General features: G+C 42.3%; 1 long non-coding RNA gene across 2 annotated transcripts in view; it reads right to left on the bottom strand.

Moving 5' to 3' along the window:
* The window catches only part of LOC148049418 (uncharacterized), a 72,788-nt gene extending 64,218 nt beyond the window's left edge, over positions 1-8,570 (bottom strand). For both annotated transcript variants that reach the window (XR_015696374.1, XR_015696379.1), the window contains exon 1: positions 8,543-8,570. This is a non-coding gene — a long non-coding RNA (uncharacterized LOC148049418). The remainder of the gene's footprint in view (positions 1-8,542) is intronic.
* Positions 8,571-23,254: the final 14,684 nt, after the last annotated feature.

The following is a 23,254-nucleotide window of genomic DNA, read 5'->3' as shown; positions in this document are numbered from 1 at the left end:
GCAATAAGCTGCGAAGCCGCTCAAACTGTGGAACATCCGCCGGCTCTGCAATCCGAACAATTTCTTTCCTCATTGCACATCGCAACCTAGAGATGGCAGCTCTTCCACCATTCGCCCCCTTTGGAACCTCCGGCGAGTCATGGGCCAGGTTCCTCAAGCGCTTTGAGTGCTACCTCATAGCCTCAAAGAATCATAACCTGCCACCGGAGGAGAAGTGCAGCTTCTTCCTCATCTGCTGCGACCCGGCTATGTTCACCTCAGCGAGGGCCCTGGCTTCTCCTCGGCCGGTTTATCAACTCAGCTGAGAGACGCTGATGGCGAAACTAAAAAATCATTATGCTCCCACCCCATTGCGAATCGCCCGCCACTACACTTTTCACCAATGCGTGCAGAAACTGGCGGAATCCATCAGCCAATTTCTGCAATCTTTACGTGTAGCGGAGATTCAGAGTGACTTTGGGGACTTGGAGGACAACCTTGTAGAACAATTTGTCTGCGGGGTCAAAGACATTCGCTTTCGACGCCGTCTCCTGGCTCACCCGGAGAGTGAAGTGAACTAGATCACCTTGCAGCAGGCCGTGGACGAAGCCAGAGCAGCCGAGCTCTCGGAGCAGTCCTCAGGTGACATGCAGCATCTGCAGCCTCTCCCTCCTCCTCTACCTCCCCCACTTCCTCCTCCTCTACCTCCTCCTTGCCCTCCTCCAGCTGCTCAGGCATGACTTGTCGACGAGCTGGTGCCACTTGTGGAGCCGGAATATGAGCAAGTGGCTCAGCTCCGTGCCCAACCTAGGCGGCCTCCCCCTCTGCCAGCCATTACAACCTCTTCTGCTTGTGTGGGCTGCGGCGGCAGACACACCTGCTCTACATGCCCTTTCAAGGGCACCGTCTGCCGTCGTTGCGGCAAGAAAGGCCACATCGCCCAGGTCTGCCGTGCCTCGTGCATCGCTGCCTGCGCCTTCCTTCCTTCAGCAGCCTGCCGCTTCTCAACCGCAACCGTGCCGCCAGCCTCTGCGGCCTGCGAGGTGGGCTGAAGATGGCTACACTGTGACCCAGCCTGACTTCGCCGGGGAGACCGTCAGCCAGATGTCTGTGGGAGTGAGGAAGGTCTCTGCTGCCCTTCACCTGGAAGGTTAGCCCTGCAGCATGGAGGTGGACTCCAGCTCCTCCCACTCCTTGCTGTCCTGGTCCACTTTCTCCCGCCTGTGTCCCCGCGTCTGCCATGACCAGCTGCAGCTGGTGGACACATCCCTCAGAGACTACCAGGAGACTCTTATTCCCACCCTGGGTTCTTTCCCCATCTGGGTTGACTATGAGGACTTTCACGGTCGCCTGCCTGTCTTGATAGTGCAAAAGCCCCTGCCAGCCCTGTTAGGGTTAGATTGGTTCCCTCCCCTGGGGTTGTCAATTGGGGGGATCCATCGGGTGGGTGCCTCTGCCCCCTCTTTGGAGGACGTCCTCGCAGAATTCGCGGATGTCTTTGATGGCTGGCTGGGCTCTTACAAGGGCACCCCCATCTCCCTCAACCTCGATCCCCAGGTTGCACCTATTCGGCTGAAGGCTCGCAGGGTGCCTTTTGCCTTGAGGGCCAAGGTTGATGCCGAACTTGATAAGCTGCTGGTGCAGGGCATCTTAGAACTCTTCGACCATTCGCAATGGGAGACGCCAATTGTGGTTCCTGTCAAGCCCGATGGGTCGGTCAGGATCTGTGCCAACTACAAGTCGACCATCAACCTTGCCCCCCAGGCAAACCCCTATCCAGTCCCTGTTGTGCAGCACCTGCTCCATTCCTTGGGGCGGGGCTGCACCTTTGCAAAACTGGATATGGCACAGGCCTACCAGCAGCTCCCGGAGGATGACGATGCGGTGGCGGCCCAAACCATCGTCACCCATCGTGGGGCTTTTTGTTGTCACTGCCTCCAATTCGGCATTTCCGTGACCCCAGGGATCTTCCAGAGCCTCATTGAGCACTTGCTCCATGGGCTCCCCGGTGTGGTTCCGTATTTCGATGATGTTCTGATCGCTGCTTCCAGCTGCTCAGAACTCATCGAAATGCTCAGGAAGGTCCTTCTCCGTTTTAGGGGCGCGGGCTTGAAATTGAAGAGCAGGAAATGTTCGTTTTCTGTGCCTAGGGTGGAGTTCTTGGGCTTCTTGATCGACGCCCAAGGGATCCACCCTACACCTTCAAAGGTTGTGGCCATCAGGAACACCCCCACTCCCTCCTCCAAGGCAGAGCTGCAGGCGTTCCTGGGGCTTCTCAACTTTTATGTGCCGTTCGTGCCGCATAAGATGTCACTTGTCGAGCCGCTGCATCGGTTGCTCGATTGATCCACGGCCTGGCACTGGGGCAGCCACAAAGCATATGCGTTCGCGGCTGTCAAAGACATGCTTACATCAGCGACTGTTTTAGTGCAGTACAATGACAAGCTGCCGCTGACGTTAGCCTGTGACACCTCCCCCTATGGTCTGGGGGCTGTCCTGAGCCATGTCCTCCCAAATGGCTTGGAGGCCCCTGTGGCTTTCTACTCCCGGACACTCTCCTCTGCGGAGTGCAATTACAGCCAGATTGACAAGGAGGCTCTGGCTGCAGTGTCCGGGATTAAGAAATTCCACGATTATCTGTATGGTTGGCACTTTACACTTGTCATGGACCACAAGCCTCTCCTTGGGCTTCTGGCCGGCAACAAGCCAACCCCTCCCATCCTCTCTCCCCGGATGACCCCTGGATGGAGTTCCTGGCGGCGTATTCCTATACGCTGCTCTACCGTCCTGGCAAGCAGCTAGGGCATGCTGATACCCTTAGCCACTGCCCCCTGCCTGTCTCTGACCTGGCCCTGGTGCCCTCCTTGTCCATTCTTTCAATCGCCTCCTCGGGTCTTTCCCTCACCGCCGCTGACATGGTGGCCCACACCAAGGCCGACCCGGTTTTGGCTCAGGTCTGCTCCTGGGTCCTCCACGGGTAGCCTCTGGGGAAGGTAGCTGACAGTTTCCGGCCTTTTAAGGCCCGCCAAGCCGAACTGTTTCTCCATAGTGGGTGCCTTATTTGGGAAGTCTGGGTGGTGATCCCTCCTGTTCTGCGGTCTCAGGTTTTGTCTCTGCTCCACAAGGATCACCCAGGCATAGCGCGCATGAAGGCGTTGGTGCGCAGCTATGTCTGGTGGCTCTTGCTGGACACTGAGATTATGACCTGGGTTGGCCGTTGTTCCACCTGTCAGCTCTCCCATCCCGCTCCCCCAGCCATGCCTACTCGAGAGTGGGAGGCTCCGAGAGGCCTGTGGTCTCGTACACATGTAGATTTTGCTGGCCCCTTTCACGGTCAGACATTCCTGATTGTGGTGGATGCCTACTCTTGCTGGGTGGAGCTAGTCCTCATGACCACAGCTGAGAGTACTGTCAGGGCGCTGCGCTGTTTGTTCGCAACCCACGGGTTGCCGGACATGGTGGTCTTGGACAACGGGCTCCAATTCGCTTCCACCACTTTCCGGGAATTCCTCGCCTTGCAGGGGATCCGGCACCCGCCCACAGCCCTGTACTATCTGGCCTGCAATGGCCAGGCGGAGCATGCGGTCCATTTGGCTAAGGAAGCACTTGGCTGGATGGAATGGGGCGATTGGCCAGTGAGGGTGGCGGCTTACCTACTAAGCCAACACTCCACCCCTTGCCCAACAACCAACAAAAGCCCCATGGAGCTGTTGATGGGTCGGCGCCTGCGGACCCCCCTGGATAGGCTCCATCCACTCTATTCAGGGGAGCAGCTGTGCAACCTCGGGTTTTCCCCTCCCCGCTCCTTCCTATTGGGGGACTTGGTCTGCACCCATACTTTCTCTGGGGATGCAAAATGGGTGGCAGCCTCTATTCTGTCCATAACCAGTCCCTGTTCTTATAGGGTCAGACTGGCTGATGGATCCGAGTGGAGGTGCCATGTGGATCAGTTAAGGAAGCGTCTTCCCACTGAGGCCGGCACCCCATCTGATCCAGGGGCCCACGACACAGCTGCCTGTCAGCCAGTCCAAAGATTCCAGTTTGAGGCCTTTCCCCAGGCAGGCCTCTCCTACTCCAATGTTGCAGGATTTCCACTTGCCTGTTCTTTTCCTCAATCTGAGTTTGAGTGCCCAGGTTCACACTCACGGGCCTTTACCCAGGCAGGCCCCACCTATCCGGATGCCTCCTGCCGGCCGACGTCACCGTTTCAACCTCAAGCCAATCTGGCCCCATTCCCCATTTACATCACTTATACATCACCAGTCACTGCCTCCCGGCACGGTGACTCCACCCAAGTTGCCATGTCCCATGGCCCGGCCTACCTTCTGAGTCACTCCTGCCTTCTGGGCCATCCCAAGATGGCGTCACTCGGAGCTCCACTCCCTTTGGGGAGGAGCTACAACAAGCAGGTCTCATCCCTCCGACGACTCCTGTAGAACTGAGGCGTTCTGGGCAGATCCGGCACCGCCCCGCATATCTTGCTGACTACACATGCTTCAATGCTGAGCATGTGCTCTCGCTCGGGGGGAAGGGGTGTTGAAGAGTCGGAAAGTCCTCGACTTACGACCTGGTGGCTAGCAACAAGCCAGGCGGCTCCCTGATTGGCTGGGGCATGGCGTCACTCGTTGCTAGCCGCTAGGGGTGCGCTCATTGGCTATCCCTGCTTGACAGCTCTGTTTAAATAGCTGTCAAGCAGGGAGGGTGCTGAATCGCCTGTAAATAGTTACCTTTGAATAAACCTCTTGTTCTGGAAGTCCTGGCTCTCATCTCATCCTTCCGTAGATCCTCAAAAGTCTGGGGACCAGATACAGTTTAGGTATCTTGGACAGAGATATCGCCTCAATTCAGTATGGAAGGCCCAAGATTTCTACAGCAACATATTGAAAGCTGGACACCACCCCCTCTAGATCCAGAGAAAGAGAGCAAGAAGGACATGATAGACAGCAAACCACTCAAGCATTAACAAGGATGGACTAACTTGTTCTCTCAGAGGTATAAGAAGCTAAGGGACAAAGACAAACCCGCGTGGTTACTAGGCGAATGGAACAGAAATTAAAAAAGCAACAAGCACAAGCCACCGTTCAAGAGCCTACAGGTGTTACTTCAGAAGCAGTGGGAGGAGCCAGGCTAAAGATTAAATTCCAAGATGTTCAGATAGCTCTTTAAAAGTTTCAGGGAGCTAAAGATGGCAACTAATTTTTTAACTTGGAATATCAATGGCTTAAACTTCCCACAGAAAAGGAAGAAAATAAACCACTATCTTAAACAATTCAAGAATGATATAATTTGCTTGCAAGAAACTCATATTAGATTAACTGATCAAATATACCTGATCAATACAAGACTTGGACAACATTTTATAGCTTCTGCCACAGAGAAGAAAAATGGTATAGTCATTTATTTAAGGAAGGATTTGGAAGCTGAATTAATTGAAGCAGATTCCCAAGGAAGATATATTGCAATAGATTTGGTTTTAGAAGGGAAAAAGACACTGCTATTGGGAATATATGCTCCTAATCAACAACAAGATAAATTTTATAAAATGCTTCACGCTAAATTAGTACATTGGGACTATAGATCCTGCATATTATTGGGTGATTGGAATGGCGTTATGGATACCAAGAAAGATAAGAAGTCTCTCCGCCAAAATACCCAAACGCGAGCAAAATTACCTAAGCCCTTCTTCGACATGATAGAGGATTTTGAATTGAGAGATATCTGGCAAGAAAGGAATCCAGAAGAATATGACTTTACTTTTTTTCCTGATAGACATCAATCCTTTTCCAGGATTGACTTCATATTAATAACCAATGATTTGCTTTTTAGAGTAAAAAAGACGAAGATATGCTCCAGAGCCTTATCAGATCACAATCTGGTTTGGATGGAGTTGGGGGCTGGGATTCGAGCAAGAAGATCTTGGAGACTGAATGAAAACTTATTTAGATATAAGAAAAATATTAATGAATGTAAAAAGTTGTTAAAAGAATATTTTGTTTTTAACATGAATAAGGATGCCCGCTGTACATCTATGGAAATGGTATGGGATGCAAGTAAAGCATATATGAGAGGAGTTCTGATAAATATGAATAGACTACATAGATGCAAACAGGGGGAAAAGAGAACTCAACTTGAAGATTAAATTAGGAAGAGAGAGCAGGAGCTAATCTTAAAACCAGGAGACAAAAAGATTAATGAAACAATCACATTATTAAAAGAGCAGTTTAATATGTTGATGTCAGATCAGGTGGCTACTAATTTGCTATATGCAAAACACAACACTTTCTCCAATGCAAATAAATCTGGTAGATGGCTAGCATACCTGATCAGGAAAAAACAGAAGTCTCGTAATATATCGAAGTTACATTTTAAAGGGAAGTAAGTGTACCAACAGGAGGAGATTCAAAGGGCTTTCCGCGAATTCTTTATAGGATTGTACACGAATGATAAAACCCAAAGTTTAGATATAGATAGATACCTGAATAAAGAAAAAATACCTATAGTTAAAGATGAGCAGAGAGTAAGACTGAACCAACCAATAACTTCGGGGGAAATTCTTCAGGTAATTAAACAGCTAAAAGCAGGGAAAGCACCGGGTACAGATGGCTTGACAGAGGTCTATTACAAAAATTTGCAATTAGAAATGGTAGAACCCCTTAAGAAATTATTTAATAAGATCCAAGTGGAAGGGAAGGTTCTCCCATCTTGGAAGACAGCCTTTATATCTTTGATACCCAAAGAAGATCAAGATCTTACTCAACCAAAAAATTATAGACCCATATCACTACTTAATATAGATTACAAAATTTTCACTAAAATACTAGCGAACAGGTTAATGTTGGTTATTCAGCAATTTATTCATAATGATCAAACAGGTTTTATTCAAGGGAGACAAATGAGTACTAATGTAAGATTAATTCTCAATACATTAGAATACCTGGGGAAGAATAACCAAATCCCTGCTGCGCTTATATTTTTAGATGCTGAAAAAGCCTTTGATCGAGTGAATTGGAAATTCCTGCTGAAAATATTGCAAAAAATACAAATAGGAGAGCACTTTCTAAAATCAATTAAAGCAATATATCCGGAACAAACAGCCCAAATCATAATTAATGGGAGTCTAACCGACTCATTTAATATTGAGAGAGGTACAAGGCAGGGTTGTCCCTTATCCCCACTATTGTTTATCATAACCTTGGAACTACTCTTGAATAAAATACGGAGTTCAGGAGACCTACAGGGAATTAGGATTAGGCAGCAAGAATATAGAGTACGTGCTTTTGCGGATGACTTGGTTATGACAGTTACCCAACCACAGGAATCTAGTAAGATATTAATGAATATGATTAATCAATATGGTCAAGTGTCAGGATTCAAAATAAATTTAGGGAAAACAAAAATACTAGCTATAAATATGAACACTAAACAAAGGGAAGAACTAGAAAGAACGACAGGATGTGAAATAGTTAAAAAGGTCAAATATTTAGGAGTTTATATCTCAACCTCAAATGGGAAGTTATATAAGAATAATTATGAACCACTATGGCATAATATACAGACAGAGATGAAAAAATGGGAAAAATTACAGCTATCTTTGCTGGGAAGAATAGCAGCAGTGAAAATGAATATCTTACCTAAATTTTTATTTCTTTTTCAAACATTACCAATACTTTAAAAAGATGCAAGTCTGCTAGAATGGCAGAAGGGTATTAATAAATTTGTATGGCTAGGGAAGAAGCCGAGAGTAAAACTAAAAATAATGCAAGATTAAGGTGACCAGATTTTCAGATTGGTAAAGAGGGACACCTTTGACTGGGGCGGGTGGGGGGACTTGATTAAAAATTTTATACGGAGCAACAAAAATTTTCATATAACGCAAAAATAGTATTGTAATATTTTTTTTAAATTTCAACATAACTACAATTTACAAATATAAATTGTAACTCTTGCCAAACATCAACATTTTGATCCCGTGACCATGAGGATGCTGCAATGGCGCTAAGTGTGAAAATGGTCGCTAAATGTGAAAAATGGTCATCACTCACTTTTTTCAATGCCATTGTAACTTTGGTCACTATATCACCTTTCTTGCCATAGTTCGTAAGTGAATAACTGCAGCTGATAAGTTAGTAACATAAGTGAATCTGGTTCCCCATTTGACTTTGTCAAAAGGTGATTATATGACCCCAGGACACTGAAACCATCATAAATACGAATCTGTTGCCAAACATCAAAATTTTGATCGCGTGACCATGAGGATTCTGCAACGGTCGCTAAGTGTGAAAATGGTTGCTAAGTGTGAAAAATGGTCATCTGTCACTTTTTTCAATGTCATTGTAACTTTGGTCACTAAGCCCATTATACCACCTTTCTTGCCACAGTTCTTAAGTGAATAACTGCAGCTGGTATTTTGTATTTTGGATAGAATCTTTTTTTAAATAGTCTAAGACAATTTAAAAAAAGAATCCACAGAATAAAGCTATTTTAAAAAATCCTATGCACAATAAATAAAATATTATTTTAAAATACATTAAAAAAATAAAAGAAAAAGACCCAGCTCACTTACCAGCAGGCACAAGTCAATCCAGAATGATGTAGATGTTAATACAAAGAATTGATCAAATTAAAATGGTGAAATTAGTTAGGGAAATATTTTGCCACCATTTTTTCTTCCCACACATGCTGACCTCCAACCTCCCTGCCCCTCCCCTCCGGAAAATCCAGGAAGTAACACTTGTGGTCCCTCTAGCCAAGCATTTCCTGGAGCTCTATGGTACTTGGTCATTTTTTCTTATAAAATGAGATAAAAGGGGTGCGGGGGGGGGGTCCGTTTTCTTGCTTTAAAGTTTTAATATCTTCAATGAAAGTACTGAGACAGAGAGAGGGATTAGACAGGGTGTCTTTTGTCTTGCCCCGGTTAGGATTTCTTAAGCAAATCCACTGGGCTTTCAACATGAAGCCAGAAAATCGGGACTTTTTTAAAACGGCCTGGGACACGGGACAAATTGTTATAAAGTGTGACTGTCCCACTGAACTCTGTTTGTACTTGTATCTTCATTCATTTTCTTTCTCTAATTCTTCAGAGGCTGGATTCATACAATGTGTTCAATATATGGCATTTGCTGGTTTTAACTTTGTTTTCTTGTACTATTCGTATGTTGTATGAATTCAGTTAATTTCATTAGTTTATGTTTCAATGTATTCTGCCAATCTAGAATAAATCTAACCTTTTCAATAAAAAGGCTAAATGTGTTGGATGAACACAGCCAATATTTTGAAATGAAGCTAAGCGACCTTTGCCATGGAACCAGAGTTTGAACTGAATCTTATCTCTCTATAATGTATAAAGCACGACTTGAACAAAAACAACATGCTGTGCCAAAAGAAACCACAAACAGCTTGCCTTGATGACCTGGTTCACACAATATGGTAAGGCAATGGATGAGTTCATACAACATGTTGAGTCACAAACTCCCACCCCATCTGAATTCAATCTTGGTTTTTATATAAAATAGCATTAGCTATGAATCCCATGCCCCTTTCTATTCCTGCAATCTATTGCACAAGTTATCTTAGGAAAACAGTTACAACAGCTAAAGATCTCTTCCCAGCACTGGTGGTCCAGTTTACAGTCTACCACCTCCACAGTTATGTTAGAGTAAAAATAAATCAAACTTCCAGCTTGGCACTAAAACAATCCACCATCAAGTCTTCCAGGTCTCATACTGAAAACAATTATGGCCAATAGGACTCTGTTACATGGAAGGAATAAGTTTGCCTGTTATAAACACAGCAACACATTTCCTGATCTAGATGCAACTGCAACAGGAGACACCTTTGGCCAAAGATTCCTTTGTCACACCTGTTTGCATTCAAACAGCTGCTGAAATGTACACACACATTTGCCTGACTTAGAGTCATGTACAACCATATTTGCATGGGTCAGATAAAATTCCTGTCCATGGCCCATGTTATTGTAGTATGGGATATATTTTGACCATTCCATGAGCAAAAACTGTCTTTTCTTAGACTTGTATGCCTATGATGTTGATGGGGTAGAATAATAGAAACTGCTCCATCCATCATTGCCTGAGTGATCATTTAATTAAATGTAATATAGTGCCACCAGGTAAATGCTTTTGATCATAGCAAATTTTGGAAAATGATTTCCTCGTATTTAAAACATTTAATTTCAAGTCAGAACAAACAGAAATTATTTTCCCCTTACTGTAAAAAATACATTGCCCTGTGCCTTAGCTGATTTCAGAGAACTGAACATCTAGATTTTGGGTCTTCATTCACCTGTGACACCAGGACATATTAAAATCCAGTAGGTAAGAAAGATTCTGTAAGGTAGGTCATGAATGAAGGCAACTATACTCTTCCCAAAATAGTATAATTATGACTTCTTGTACCTGAGTTTTTGGTCAAGGAGCAGTATAGCCTATGGGACTAAGGAGCCTCCAGATAAACAAGCCCCTGTTATACATTTTGTCATATTCATTAAGAGAATCAGAGGATGCAAGACAGTTAAGAGAGTTTATGATTGAAATTTCAAATGCACCCAAACTTGGGGGCAGGAGGTGAAATTTGATGGATATTCCTTACTTTAGCATGTTTGCAAATCTTCATAATCGACAAAGGAGGAAAACACTGTGGAGCCTAATTCCTGTAATTTCTTTTCGACTCCGTATTAGCGCCTCTGTAGGTCATGTGACTAGGAGGGAGGTGGTCTTAAAATGGAGGCGTCGGCAATATTTTAAGTGACTTCCCACTGCTCCTCCCACCAGAATACACTCTCTGTACCCCACTGTGGAATTTTAAAACTCTTTCTTTTGTCAGCTGTTCTTCCCCACCATACATGGTCCCATTCTATTCAATTTTAGAATATTATGATGCTAACAGACACACACTTTCCTTAATTTCTTTCCTATAGTTTATTGGGTTGGAAGGAATGCACAAACAGGTTGCAGAGTATGGTTTCTGCTGGAATTCCATTTAGCGTCTTCCTTCTGTGTTATGTATCCGTGCCTTTGCACCTTTCACCTTGGGGTGTGTGTGTGTGTGTTTGTGCACACGCGTGCACTAACACACAGAGAAATAAAGGGTGAGCTGTGTTCATTCTGCTCTGGATTATGTGACTGGGAGGGAAGAGGTTTAGAATGGACCAGTCACTAAAATTCTAAGTTGCTATCTATTGACCTTTTCCATAGACAAAATGTTGTGGTTTTGAAATTGTAGCCAATTTTAAGCGTGATCTATTTCTTTTTCCAGATTTTCTGCCCATACCAAAAGTTGTTCCATTCTGTTTAGTTTTGGGAGAGTTATTATATTGCCAGGCAGGCAGAAAACTCCTGGATCATTTCAGACCTGCTCATCCCTCCTTTTATGTTACTAATTAGGGACAATATCACTATATGGCCACATGAAAAGGAAAGGTGCTTTGCTTTGAGCATATGTACTTATGCCATGTATGTATGCATGTGTGTGTGTGTAAGTGTGTGTATTGTATGTACTGCATGTATGCATTTAGAACATTTATATGGTGACCCAACTCATTCATGTTGATTCGGGGTGGCTTAGAGAAATAAAACCCCATATATAAAACCGAATAAACACCCACCCCCTTTAAATTAGACAAGACAACTTCTGTCTAAGAATAGATAGCAACATATGAAAATATGTATTGTATATATTCATGCAGTGTGCTAGCAGCAAGGTCATATTGTTAGCTATTGATTCAATTTGGTTAATAAAGCTTGCTGCCATGTATCATAACAATGTTTTTCAAACTTGGCAACTTTAATGTCAGTCCTGGAAACCATCTTGGGCATTAGATTTTCAGGCCTGCCACATTTAGCCTGGGAGGGGGGATGGAGCTGGGGAGATATAGTCATAATAACATTCCTTTCTCCAAGAGTCTATGACAGTGGTTCCCAAACTTGGCAACTTTAAGACTTGTGGACTTCAACTCCCAGAATTCTCCAGCTAGCTCTTCTGGCTGGAGAACTCTGGGAGTTGAAGTCCACAAGTCTTAAAGTTGCCAAGTTTGGGAACCACTGGTCTATGACATTCTGCCCTGCACCTGGAGTGGTGTGACTGGGACCATCTCCAGTTGGGATGGTGCTTTGATTGGACCATGTGATGGGCATGTGGGTGCTGGGTAGGTACTTGGACTTTCTTTTGGGTGGGGAAAACCTGGAAGCTTTCAGATTTGGGTTTTCCCAGATGTGCCAATATGACATCTCTAATAAAATGGAACTTTGAGGAACTTCAAGCCTTGGAGTTTTCTTTCATTGGTGGTGTTACTTGAAACCCTGACATTTAAAATGTGTTCCCTAGTCAATACATTTGCTGGGGAATACTGGAAGTTGCCTTCTACACATTTTAAGTTGCCAAGTTTGAAAAAAAATGCCCGCTGTTTTACAGTCTCTATGCTCACCCTTACACTTGGAGAATGCACATTTTTGTATCTTCTACATGGATGTGTGCAAAAAAGGAAGCCTACTTGTAGATTTTGATAGTAGTCCATATTGTGTATAATCTAAGCACCTTCTGTATGTGGAGGATTGATTTATGAACATATCACAAATGGCATATGTGACTCCATCATAATGATAGAACCAAGAGATAGGAAATACAGAAATAATTCCTAGGACACGTTCAGCTTGTCATGAAATTAGTGCCCAAAGGGTTGTTCTATTTTCTAGAAAGAGAGTTATCCCTAGCTCTAGCCTAACCTTTGAAAAACAGAATCTGGTTTTATTAAAAAATAAAATTAAAAGAAATCCTCACACTTTATTTTTAAATAGATTGATTAGGGCATCCAACATTTGCACATGGGTGTAAGTAATTGGTTTGTCCTTCCATGTTTCCTACTAATTCTCTAACATTCAAAAGAGCAAGACTAACTCCTTAGGGGCAAGACCTGTGAATTATTTAAAATTTGTGTTTTTAGGTTAAAACTTTCTCAAAAAGCTCCAACATAGTTTGATGAAAATACCATCAAATATTCCCCTGCAGCCATTTCCATTTTCAGTATTTTGTTAACTCTACCGTTCAAAACTTTTCACATACCTGGCAGTATAAGCAGCTGTTCTTGTAACTGAGAGTAAGTCTTGTAATACTTCAGTTCCATCTGCTAACTCGATTACCCCCTGCAACTAGAAAAATTAATCATTGGTGTCTCAAGTTGGCCAAATGTTTGCAGCCTGCTGCAAAAAGAAAACAAAAAGAGAGAGAAACCTAGTAAAGCATTAATCTTGCTCCACTCTCCTCTAATTTAGACAACTCTTACTAGTCCCAAGGCCAAAATTCAATTGTTTCCTTCTTTTACCAATTGAATCAACCTAAAATGGACTTTCTTTCACATTGGCTTAATCAGACTCAGTCAAACTCCATAGTCTTCAGAGTACTGCTGAACTCTCTGTTCTGCTGCAATCATAATCTGGTAACAAAGACTAGATTAGACTGCAGGGTTTCCAAATAAATAGGTTCCTTTGTTGGTGTAAAAATAAAAGTTTAGCAGTATTGAGCTAGTGTATACTTACCGTGTTTTCCCGAAAATAAGACATGCCCTGCTAGTAAGTCCAATCGGGCTTTTCAGAGCATGCACCATAATAAGCCCTCCCCCAAAAATAAGCCAACTACTTAAGCACATGTGCAACAGGTCCCCGCCATTACCACTGTACCGCCTACCAGTACAGCTTGCTGGGCAAAAAGAGGGTTCGCCGCAAAACAGCGACATGAGAAGCAAAGTGCTTCCACCCGGTGCCCTTCCCCCCCATGCAAAAAGAGCCCACCGCAAAAGCAGCAGCAGGCCAGCAATGCGATCACACCCTCTCGCCTGTTCCTTCTCATGCAAAAAAACACCGCCCACCCCAATGGTAAAGGCAGCCTGCCTGGTTCCCTTTTCCACTGTCCCTTTAGTGAGGGGTGGCAGGTGGGGGGGGGGGAAGAAGCGATACGCACGTCCTAGCATTACCAGAGACTGACAGCTCCACTGCGTTCCTCGCACTTTCATCCATTGAATCCCCTTGTAAAAAAAACCTCGCGAGTTGAACTCATGAGGTTTTTTACAAGGGGATTCAATGGGTGAAAGGGCGAGGAACACGACGGACCTGGAAAGGTAAGAGGTGCGCCTCACTTCTCCCCCACACCTGCCACCCCTTACTAAAGGGATGGCGGGGAAGGGAACCAGGCAGGTTGCTTTTACCATTGGGGCAAGGTGGGCAGTATTGGGCCGTGAGGCATGCCTCTTACCTTTTCAGGTGCGTTGCGTTCCTCGTCCTTTCGCCAATGTGTTCAGGGAAGCCCCTGGTAAAAAAAACTCTTCTTGTGACTTCAAGAAGTTTGATTGAACTCGTGAGAAGGATTTTTTTTACCAGCTGCTTCCCTGAGCCCAATGGTGAGGAATGCAATGGAGCTGGAAAGGTAAAAGGCACACCTCGCTTCTCACCTGCCCCAGAAAATAATAAGCCCTCCCCTATAATAAGCCCAAGGCCATATTTCATGGGGCAAAAGAAAATAAGACCGTGTCTTATTTTCAGGAAAACATGGTAGGTAGGGGACTACAACACAGTCCCAAAGATTGTAAAACAACAACAACAACTACAACAACAACAGCAGAAGCAGCAACTTGTAAGGCCCAAATGACAAACCACGTCTGCACTACTTCTGCCAAAAACCCAACATGGACTTCTTGGAATTGAGTTTAATTCAGGAGACATTTTATTGGGTGGAAAAGAATCAATTTATTATCTCGGCATTGAAGAAAAATTCAGTATGGGAGTGTGGTGACTGGAGCACAGGTTTTCACCTAGAGTACTTCAGGAAAACAAGAAACTCAAAAGACAATAATTACCAGAACATAAGTGCTAGCTTTGTTTCAAAGCATTACTGGAGTCTAGGCATTAATTTACAGATCCAAGTTCTCATAAATATGACTTCCCTCTGCCATTTTCTGCTGATCATTCTTCATTATACTTTTTTGGGGGGAGGGGATCTTCCTCTTTCTGCATTGTAAAATGGAATCCACCATTTCTCAGAGGCCTATATGAGGGCATAGTGCGGAGATTCCTTTTATCTGAAGAGGTTTACTTTCTAAGTAAGTGACTTTCCAACATACTCCCTTGGTTTGGACAAAAAAGGGACTGAGGTTTGGTTGTCCCACGTTTTTTTTAAGTCTTTCAATCCACAATTGTTGTATTGTAAACTTTCTAGACTATGTTGATATTTCAAATCCAGGCATATGTTTCCATAACAAATGGACAAGGAACAGCTGGGGGGGGGGGACAAGATTATTATTTTTCCTTTCTCGTTTTCTGACAGCTCAGAAGTCAGAACAGAAGTCAAAATGAGGTCCAATGATTCTTTGTTACTTGAAAGCATTAGGGAGCAAGGAAAAAGAGGAAAAGGACTCTGTGCCAGCTCCCCCTCCTAATATAATCATTATGGGTAATGGCTTCCAGATCTTTTCAATCTGTTTCTTATTGTTTTGCACTGATCTCTTCTTCCAAGCAGTGAACCTGTCAAGGTTTAGGCTTCGCTCAACTGCACTCTACTCCTCCCTAGAAAAGTAATGCAAGAATATGGTTTCAGCTAAACTGATTAAAAGCTGTTTAGTTCCCATTAGAGCTCTATCAGTAAGATGTGTCTGTTAGAGGTGTGCGGACTGGAATCAATCCAAACCACCAAAACAAACCAACTGGACAATGCTAATTGATTCAGAGGATTGAGATGACTCAATGCATCTATTCAAGCCACTTTTGAACAGCATGTCCAGTTTGCATTGTACAGCCCTGATATCTCATAGTTCAGCCATTCTTTGATTGTTTCCATTATATGAACTCACCATTTATTTCTTCACTTACTCATTTCTAAAAATAGTCCCACAAATTAAACTTCGTGCAGGGCCTTATAGATTTCTGGAAAACATAGAGGGGAGATCCCATTTTAACTCACTAGAGAAAAACATACTTCCAACATTTTGGAAATGAAAACAAAAATACATTTTTAATATTTCTTTCTAAGCTTTATATGTTGCATCCTAAAGCCATGGATTATACTTACCCTCCTATAGTCTCCTTAACATATCTAACTCTACTGATTAAAAAGCCCTATGGAACTAAGGAGGGAACTCCTTAAGAAATTTAGAGGTGAGAATGTAGGAAAAGATGAGAAAAAAGGAAAATGCCAAAAATTACAAAGGAAAAACTCATAGCAATGTCCTATTTAAGTTTTTTTAATAATTTAAATTATTAAATTTATGTTTAGTATATAAATTAAATTTATTATTATTATACTTTATTCATTAAACATGAAACTCAGTCATATTCAAAAGTTTGCACATTTTCCAGTCCAAGTTTTCCAGTTCAGCAAAAGTCCAGTTGATGATTCAAGCTGAGTAGCATATCGCTGGAACTGCCCATGTATTAATGGCTTTAATTATGTTTCCAGCATTCAACTTTGATTTTAATATTTTGCGGACCCTCCTGATGTATTCCTTTTTCGTTGACTCTTTGACTTTTTCATTCAAGATGTTATCTGCTTCCAATATGCCTAGGTACTTGTAATCATCCTTTGCTAATGCTTTCACTATGTTTCCCTTTCCCAGTTCTATTCCTTCACTTTTTCCATTTTTCCTTGCCGCATGGATAATATAGCACATTTTTCAAGTCTAAAGTTGTTGCTGTTGCTTTTGTTGTTGTTGTTGCTTTTGTTGTTGTTGTTGCTTTTGTTGTTGTTGTTGTTATTTTTATTATTATTATACACACATCCCATGGGTATCTGCAAATGGTCATCATTTTAGCAGCAGCACAATTTCAAAGCGTTTTCATAATATGGACAGTGGTTGTTTTGTGCCTCACCTCATTGGGATATCACTATTAATGCCACTACTTCAGAAAACCACCCCTGAGAGTGTAAAAATCACCCTGTCAACTGTCCCCTCGAATTTTGGTGTGTGTGTGTGTGTGTGTGTGTGTGTGTACTGCAACTCCTCTGCTTCCCTTCCCATCCCACCTGCCAGTCTCCTCCAACTTTCAACTTTGTTGCTATGCCCATTTATTCTGCAACCAATTGTCATCTTGGGTTGCTCTAAATGCAAGTTAAATGTAAGAGAAGCTGGGGGAAGAGTTGGGAGTTAAAAATAGAGATAAAAACATGGTGCTTTTGCCAACAGTCATAACAAGACTCCCTAGCATGAGAACAACACATTATGCACCGCTGCCCAGTGCTCTTTGTTAGTGTGCACCAGAAGCCAGATGCGTCTGTGTTCCTCTTCGAAGCATATAACTTACAGATACCCTGAGGAAAGAGTTGAACTCTGAAGAATGATTTGCAACTAATTCAAAGAATGCTCACAAGGCAAAAACAGAATCAAAGTAAGGGTGGGCAGGAAGGATCCTTTCTTTAACCCAAAATTGTCTCCAATATTTATATAAAGAGGGCAGAGCGTATTCTGCAGCTGTTCACATTCCCGTTTGCTGAGCCCTATTTATTGACTGGTGTTCCCTCTTTGGTTCACATAGACTTGAAAATTCACATGGTCACTGCTGGTCTTCCTGGCTTTATAATCTAGCATTCTTTCTCTACAGAAGAGAATGATTTTCTTTGGAATATTTTTGTGAAGCACATAACAGAGGTTCAGTTAGCAAATCTCAGATAACCTAAAGACATGGATTTTCACTTTTCCTTTCTTTAAAAATGTCGCCAGGGATTCACAAGTTGGTTTCTCTCTCATTTTCATCTGTACTTCTGCCCCCCTTATTTTGCCACAGCCTTAATCCATGGTCCACTTAGAGCTCAAGTTCCCACAATTTTGACGAATCTTCCATGCCTCACTCTCCTTCTCCCCACTACTACAGCTCTATGTTGGCTACCTGACTTTTTCCCCAGCCTAATTGTTTTCCTCAAATTCTTCTGAGTTTAAATTGTTCTAAGGAACTGGCTAAGCTAGCTAGACATCTGCTTGATCAAAGAAACATGTATTAGGATGAGCTGTAGCCCCAAGCAGGATTTTTCTTTCATGCATTCAGGTACTGTAATGCACAGCTATGGTGCAGAATCCAACTCCATGAAGATAAATATGGAAATAATCCCATATCAGACTTTCTACCCCAATAGAGATGATGGCAATGGGAAAGATGCACATGATGCCCATTTTCTCCATTCCCTTAATGAATGGGAGGATAATACAACAGAACATATTAATAATATTATTAACTTTCTCTTAACTATTTTAAAGATGTAGCCACAAGGTCTTAAGCAGGAAGAAAAGGTCTTAAGGAAGAAAAATATTTATTTAATTTAATTTAATCAATTCTATTTCAAGGATACCCAACTTCTCAGCAACTATGGGCAGTTTAGGTTTTTGTGTGTGTGTATGTGTGTGTGTGTGTGTGTATATACACATACACACACACACACACACACACACATACACACACACACACCACTACCTAAGAGCACAAAAAACCATAAGACCAAAGGGACTTGAACATTATCCTATTCCAAGCTCTTGGAGAACAGTTTATGGAAGGTGAATGTGGTGGGAGCAGTATTAATTTCTGGATGGATTTCATTCCAGGGACCATTTATCCATTTTCCTTTGTATAATTGCATACATTGGACTCCAACAATGTTGATACTAGATTTGAGTTCTTACTTCCTCTAAAAAAAGGGCTCATCCACTTTTAACCTTTGACAAAGATCAAGTGGGAAAAGCAGGAGAAAACAGCAACATTGTGGTCAGCTCTGTCGGGGCTTTGAATTTCTTATCTTTTATGCAATGTGACACATCACAGAATAGTTAAGGTATTGGTCTGAAACTAAAAAGAATCAAGTTCAAGCACTCTTAGTCCTAGAGTTCATATTTTGACAAATTTATAACTTATTTTTCCATATATAGCAATATCACTTAGACTTATATACCGCTTTACAGTGCTTCACAGCCCTCTCTAAGCGGTTTACAGAGTCAGCATATTGGCCTCAACAATCTGAGTCCTCATTTTACCCGCCTTGGAAGGATGGAAGGCTGAGTCAACCTTGAGCCTGGTGAGATTTGAACCTCCAAATTGCAGGCAGCCAGCAGTCACCAGAAGTAGCTGCAGTTCTACCACTGTGGCTGCTGTGTGTGTGTGCACGTGTTTGTGTGTGTGTGTGTGTGTGTGTGTGTGTGTGTGTCTATGGAACAGATATTCCGTGTGTGTGTGTGCATAGATATACACACACACAAATGCACAATATATGTATAAAATAACTTATACATTTAACGAATATATGTGAATAGGACGCTTCTGAACTGCTTAATACAGGGGACTTAAGATAGGAAAACCTACTGTATCTCAAAAGGTTGCTATGTTGAGGATAAATTCAAATATACTGCTTTGAATTCTCTGAGAAAAGGCCCAGTATTTTATTATCATAACTTCTGTAGCCTTTGGAGGCTGCAAAAATAATTTAAAGTGTGGTTCCTGAATTCAAAAAAATAAGATCTGCTTTTAATTTAGGGCTACATATATGAAATATGTAGTTCAGGCTTTCATTTAAAAATAAAAATAAATGGCAGAATTGTTTTTCTTTAGTAGATACTTTACTGTGTATTAGGATAAACCATCTCTGGCACTGGTGATGCTACCTAGTTGGGTAATGACATATCTGCAAGCAAACAAACAACCTTAGAGAGCATCATAAACCATCTTCCACTGAATAACAACACAATTGAACTAAATGTCAACAATAATCCCAGCCAAATTTAAGGTTAATTCCTAAATTAGACACCAAGTCTGCTCTTACACGCATCAAAGGCAAGCGATTCCATTACAAAAAACATTTTCCAGGATGTTCTTATGTCCAGAACTGGAAGAAGCTGCCCAACTAGGAAATTGATCGTGGAGAAACCAAGAAGAAATTGAAATATGGCATAGGTGAAAAGTTGTTGTGGAGAAAAGAGAAACCAGTGAAAAGCCAAAAATTCCTCAAGGCATGGCTCATTTCCCTCTTCCTCAAACTTCCTGCCTGACAGACACCAGTTGGCTTCAGCTTTATGGAAGAGCATTTCCATTTACTGCAAGAGAACTCATTGGCTATTGTCCCCAGCTTCTGATTTTCTCTCCGACTACAATGATTTGTGTTTATGGAGTGAAACCTGTACTCGTATCCTTTCTATGTGCAAGAAAAATTATGTTCACTGCCTTTCCACATGCCTGACATTATGGAGCTTGCATGTATCTTGGAAAGCAATTAAATATATGCAAATCAGGAAAGAGTGATGTTAGTTGAATAGCACTTCCTTTAGAACTATGGCAACTTCCATTTGGTGGAAACCTCCCCCCACCCCATCTTGTCATGTCTCCAAAATTTCCTTTCCTCCAGAAACTAAGGAACTATGACCCCTTGGCTTCTCCTTCATCAATCTTTCCCCACTGAATGGAATCACTTGGTTTTCTTTTTGTCCCCTCAACAAGAAAAGCTAATTTAGTTAGATGAAAAGAAATAATAGAAAGAGGCTCTGGTGACCTCATGGTTTTGACGTTACTTTCATTGACTAGCTGGTAAAATACTGGCTGGTGCAAGAAGAAGATGGAGATGTTTTGTGAATTCTTTGTGTCAGGACAAAATGATCATGACAGTTAGGGATGAAAAGATGGTGGTCATTGTGATGAACCTTTTGGGTATCTCTATGGTAATTTCCCATATGGAAAAATGTGATTGTCTACTTGATTCTATATGCATTGTTAAAGCCTTCTTTCAATAAAGGGACATATAAATAACAACCTTGAAAAGCTTGATATATATTTTAAATAAAATATGCTGAAAAGAATCATAGTTTTCCAATTCCTTAGCAGACATCAGGACACATTTTAGAGATATGCACACTAAGCATAGAAAAACCCTTCCGTGTTACCACTCACCTGTTAGGCAACAGAACGCCCTGCTATAAAATTAAGTCTGCACCTCAACTACTATACATTTGAAGCCTCTAGAAAAATCAACCACTTAGATTCTTCCTTTATTTGTAACTTCTGGCATTTCTATTCCAACATGCACTCATGATTACAGTTTGAAGGCCAAACTGCAGATTAATATGCATTCAGGGTTTTGCTCTGCATTGTTGTTTTAAAGAACTATTGGAGTGAAGAACTTCACCAGCACTTTTGTCTTTTTGCTGCCTTCCATGTCACAACTCAAATAGCACTGTAGAAGGACTTTTCATACAGCCTTTGAAAATTCACAAATATTATTGGATTATTAGCTGAGCTGGGACTTAATGATTGTTTTAATAGAGAAACAAAAAAATATGTACATTTTGTTATTTTGTTTTTTTCTGTGAATATTAGTGAACTGAAATAATGAAAGGAAACAAAAATTGATTATTTTCTGTGCACCCCAAAGCACCTTTCTGCCTTTGGATCTAAAGCACAGTCTTAGTCATCTGAATCACGATGGATGGATGGATGGATGGATGGATGGATCTAACAGAAATAAATTTTGGAATACAAATAGTTGCTGATATTTTGTCAATCCTTCATATTTCAGATTGTTGGTAAAAAGTGTCATGATGGCAACTGTGATAGTGGAATTAAAGCTTCACCATTTTTTATGCACACCCATTTTTTAAAATAGACAGACATAGCTTTAGTTACACCATTATGACTGCCACCTTAACTTTTCTTTAACCATACCCTTAAGAAAGCTTTGCATATCACAGTATTCTTATTCCTCCCTACCTTGCAGATTTCTTCAGAGCTTAAATATTATCATCCATTCAAATCTGAGAAAATTGAACCATTATTAATGCTATTGTTAAAATTAATTTAATTGTAGAGTTCCTGACGGATTACATACTGTAATGGTATATGGGGAAACAGGGAAGAAATGCAGACTAGACGATGGTCAGATAAGAGCCAGCTGAGCCTAAAGAAAGAATGTCACAGAAGGGTGTGGCAAATATCTCAAAAGAACATCTCCCTGATTTCTTGAGTTGTAAAAGTGAAGCAGGAGAGAAATGTACTTTCAGGCTTGCAAGATTTTGTTAAGGTAACTTTACAAAATAAAGATAGAACTAGCAATTCTGGCTGTGTTAATCTGGACTACCTTGCAAAACTGACACATATGGTGGAGCAATTTTTTACCTCAGGACCTCTGGCCATGCATGCAAGGGAGACACCCCCAGTGGTGAGGTAGGAGCCGGGGTCTGTTTTCCAAACCCTTGCAGCCAAAGCAGTTGCTCCTTTTCTCTAAACAACAGACTGCCCTGTGCTGAGCAGACAGCTGTAGTGTGTCAAAAAAATAAATAAATTGCAAGGCACCTTGTTCTTTATTCAAGTGTAACTTTCTGAACTTTGGAACTGGGTGGGGTTATTATGCAATCATGGCAGGGTCTGAAAAACAAAGGCTGTCTTTTCAAAGGCACCATTCAGAAGGGCCTACCTCTGAAGAATAATGAAGTGCCCTTGTTTCTCTGGTGTGCTCCCTGCATGGGAAACGGAAAAAATAATTGGAGTGTGTATGGCTTTGTTCTCAAATGTACAAGGTCATGAAGTTAGTTTTAATTAGCCACATTCACTAGCGCTTGGGAAAATCAAACATTTGCCAACTTTTCCATTAATGCCCCACAGTGAGGGGAAGAGGGTGGAATTCAGATTGTCTGGGCTTAAATTGGGGGGGGGGTGCCTGAGGTGCTCTCATCTTGCCTGAGTGAGGTGTTTGCTCCAACAGTTGGAAGAGGTTTCTGCACATGCGCTTTCACTTTCAATCACTGTACTCTTCCAGCTGTTGAAACTGCCACTTAAGACTATGGAAGAAACTTTAGGGCAGCCTGGCATCAACCAGCCTCCCTCCTCCCTTTTAGAAATAAGAGAGCTATGTTGCATCACCAAACAGCTTTGAGAAAAGATTTGCTTCAGTAAAGCAAAGCATCCCTGAGAAACATCGCAGAGGCCCAATTTTAACCAGATTATCTAACTGCCTTAGATGCTGATTTATATTCATCCCCACCTCACCAGGTGGCAGCATCTCACTGATCTTACTGGTCTCAGAAGCTGAGCAGGATTGGCCTTTGCTAGTGCTAAGCAGGATCATCTCCCAGATCAGCTGTAGTGGACTAGTGTTGACTTACGGAAAAAATATAGCGTAAGGATATGAGAACACCATCTCTGTTCATTCAAGATAGCTGTCTAGTCAGCATCCTCTTTCTGAAACTTGCCATTAATTGAGGTAGGAAGCGCCAAAGCCTCATCTAATTTATGTTCCCTGCATTTGGAAAGAAAAGCTA

This window comes from Thamnophis sirtalis, unplaced genomic scaffold (assembly GCF_051295495.1).
Source record: "Thamnophis sirtalis isolate CommonGarterSnake01/CBP01778 unplaced genomic scaffold, rThaSir2_p1.2 scaffold_1, whole genome shotgun sequence".
NCBI lineage: Eukaryota > Metazoa > Chordata > Lepidosauria > Squamata > Natricidae > Thamnophis > Thamnophis sirtalis.
The sequence above is the reverse complement of the archived record's forward strand: the minus strand, read 5'-3'. Positions and strand labels throughout refer to the sequence as shown.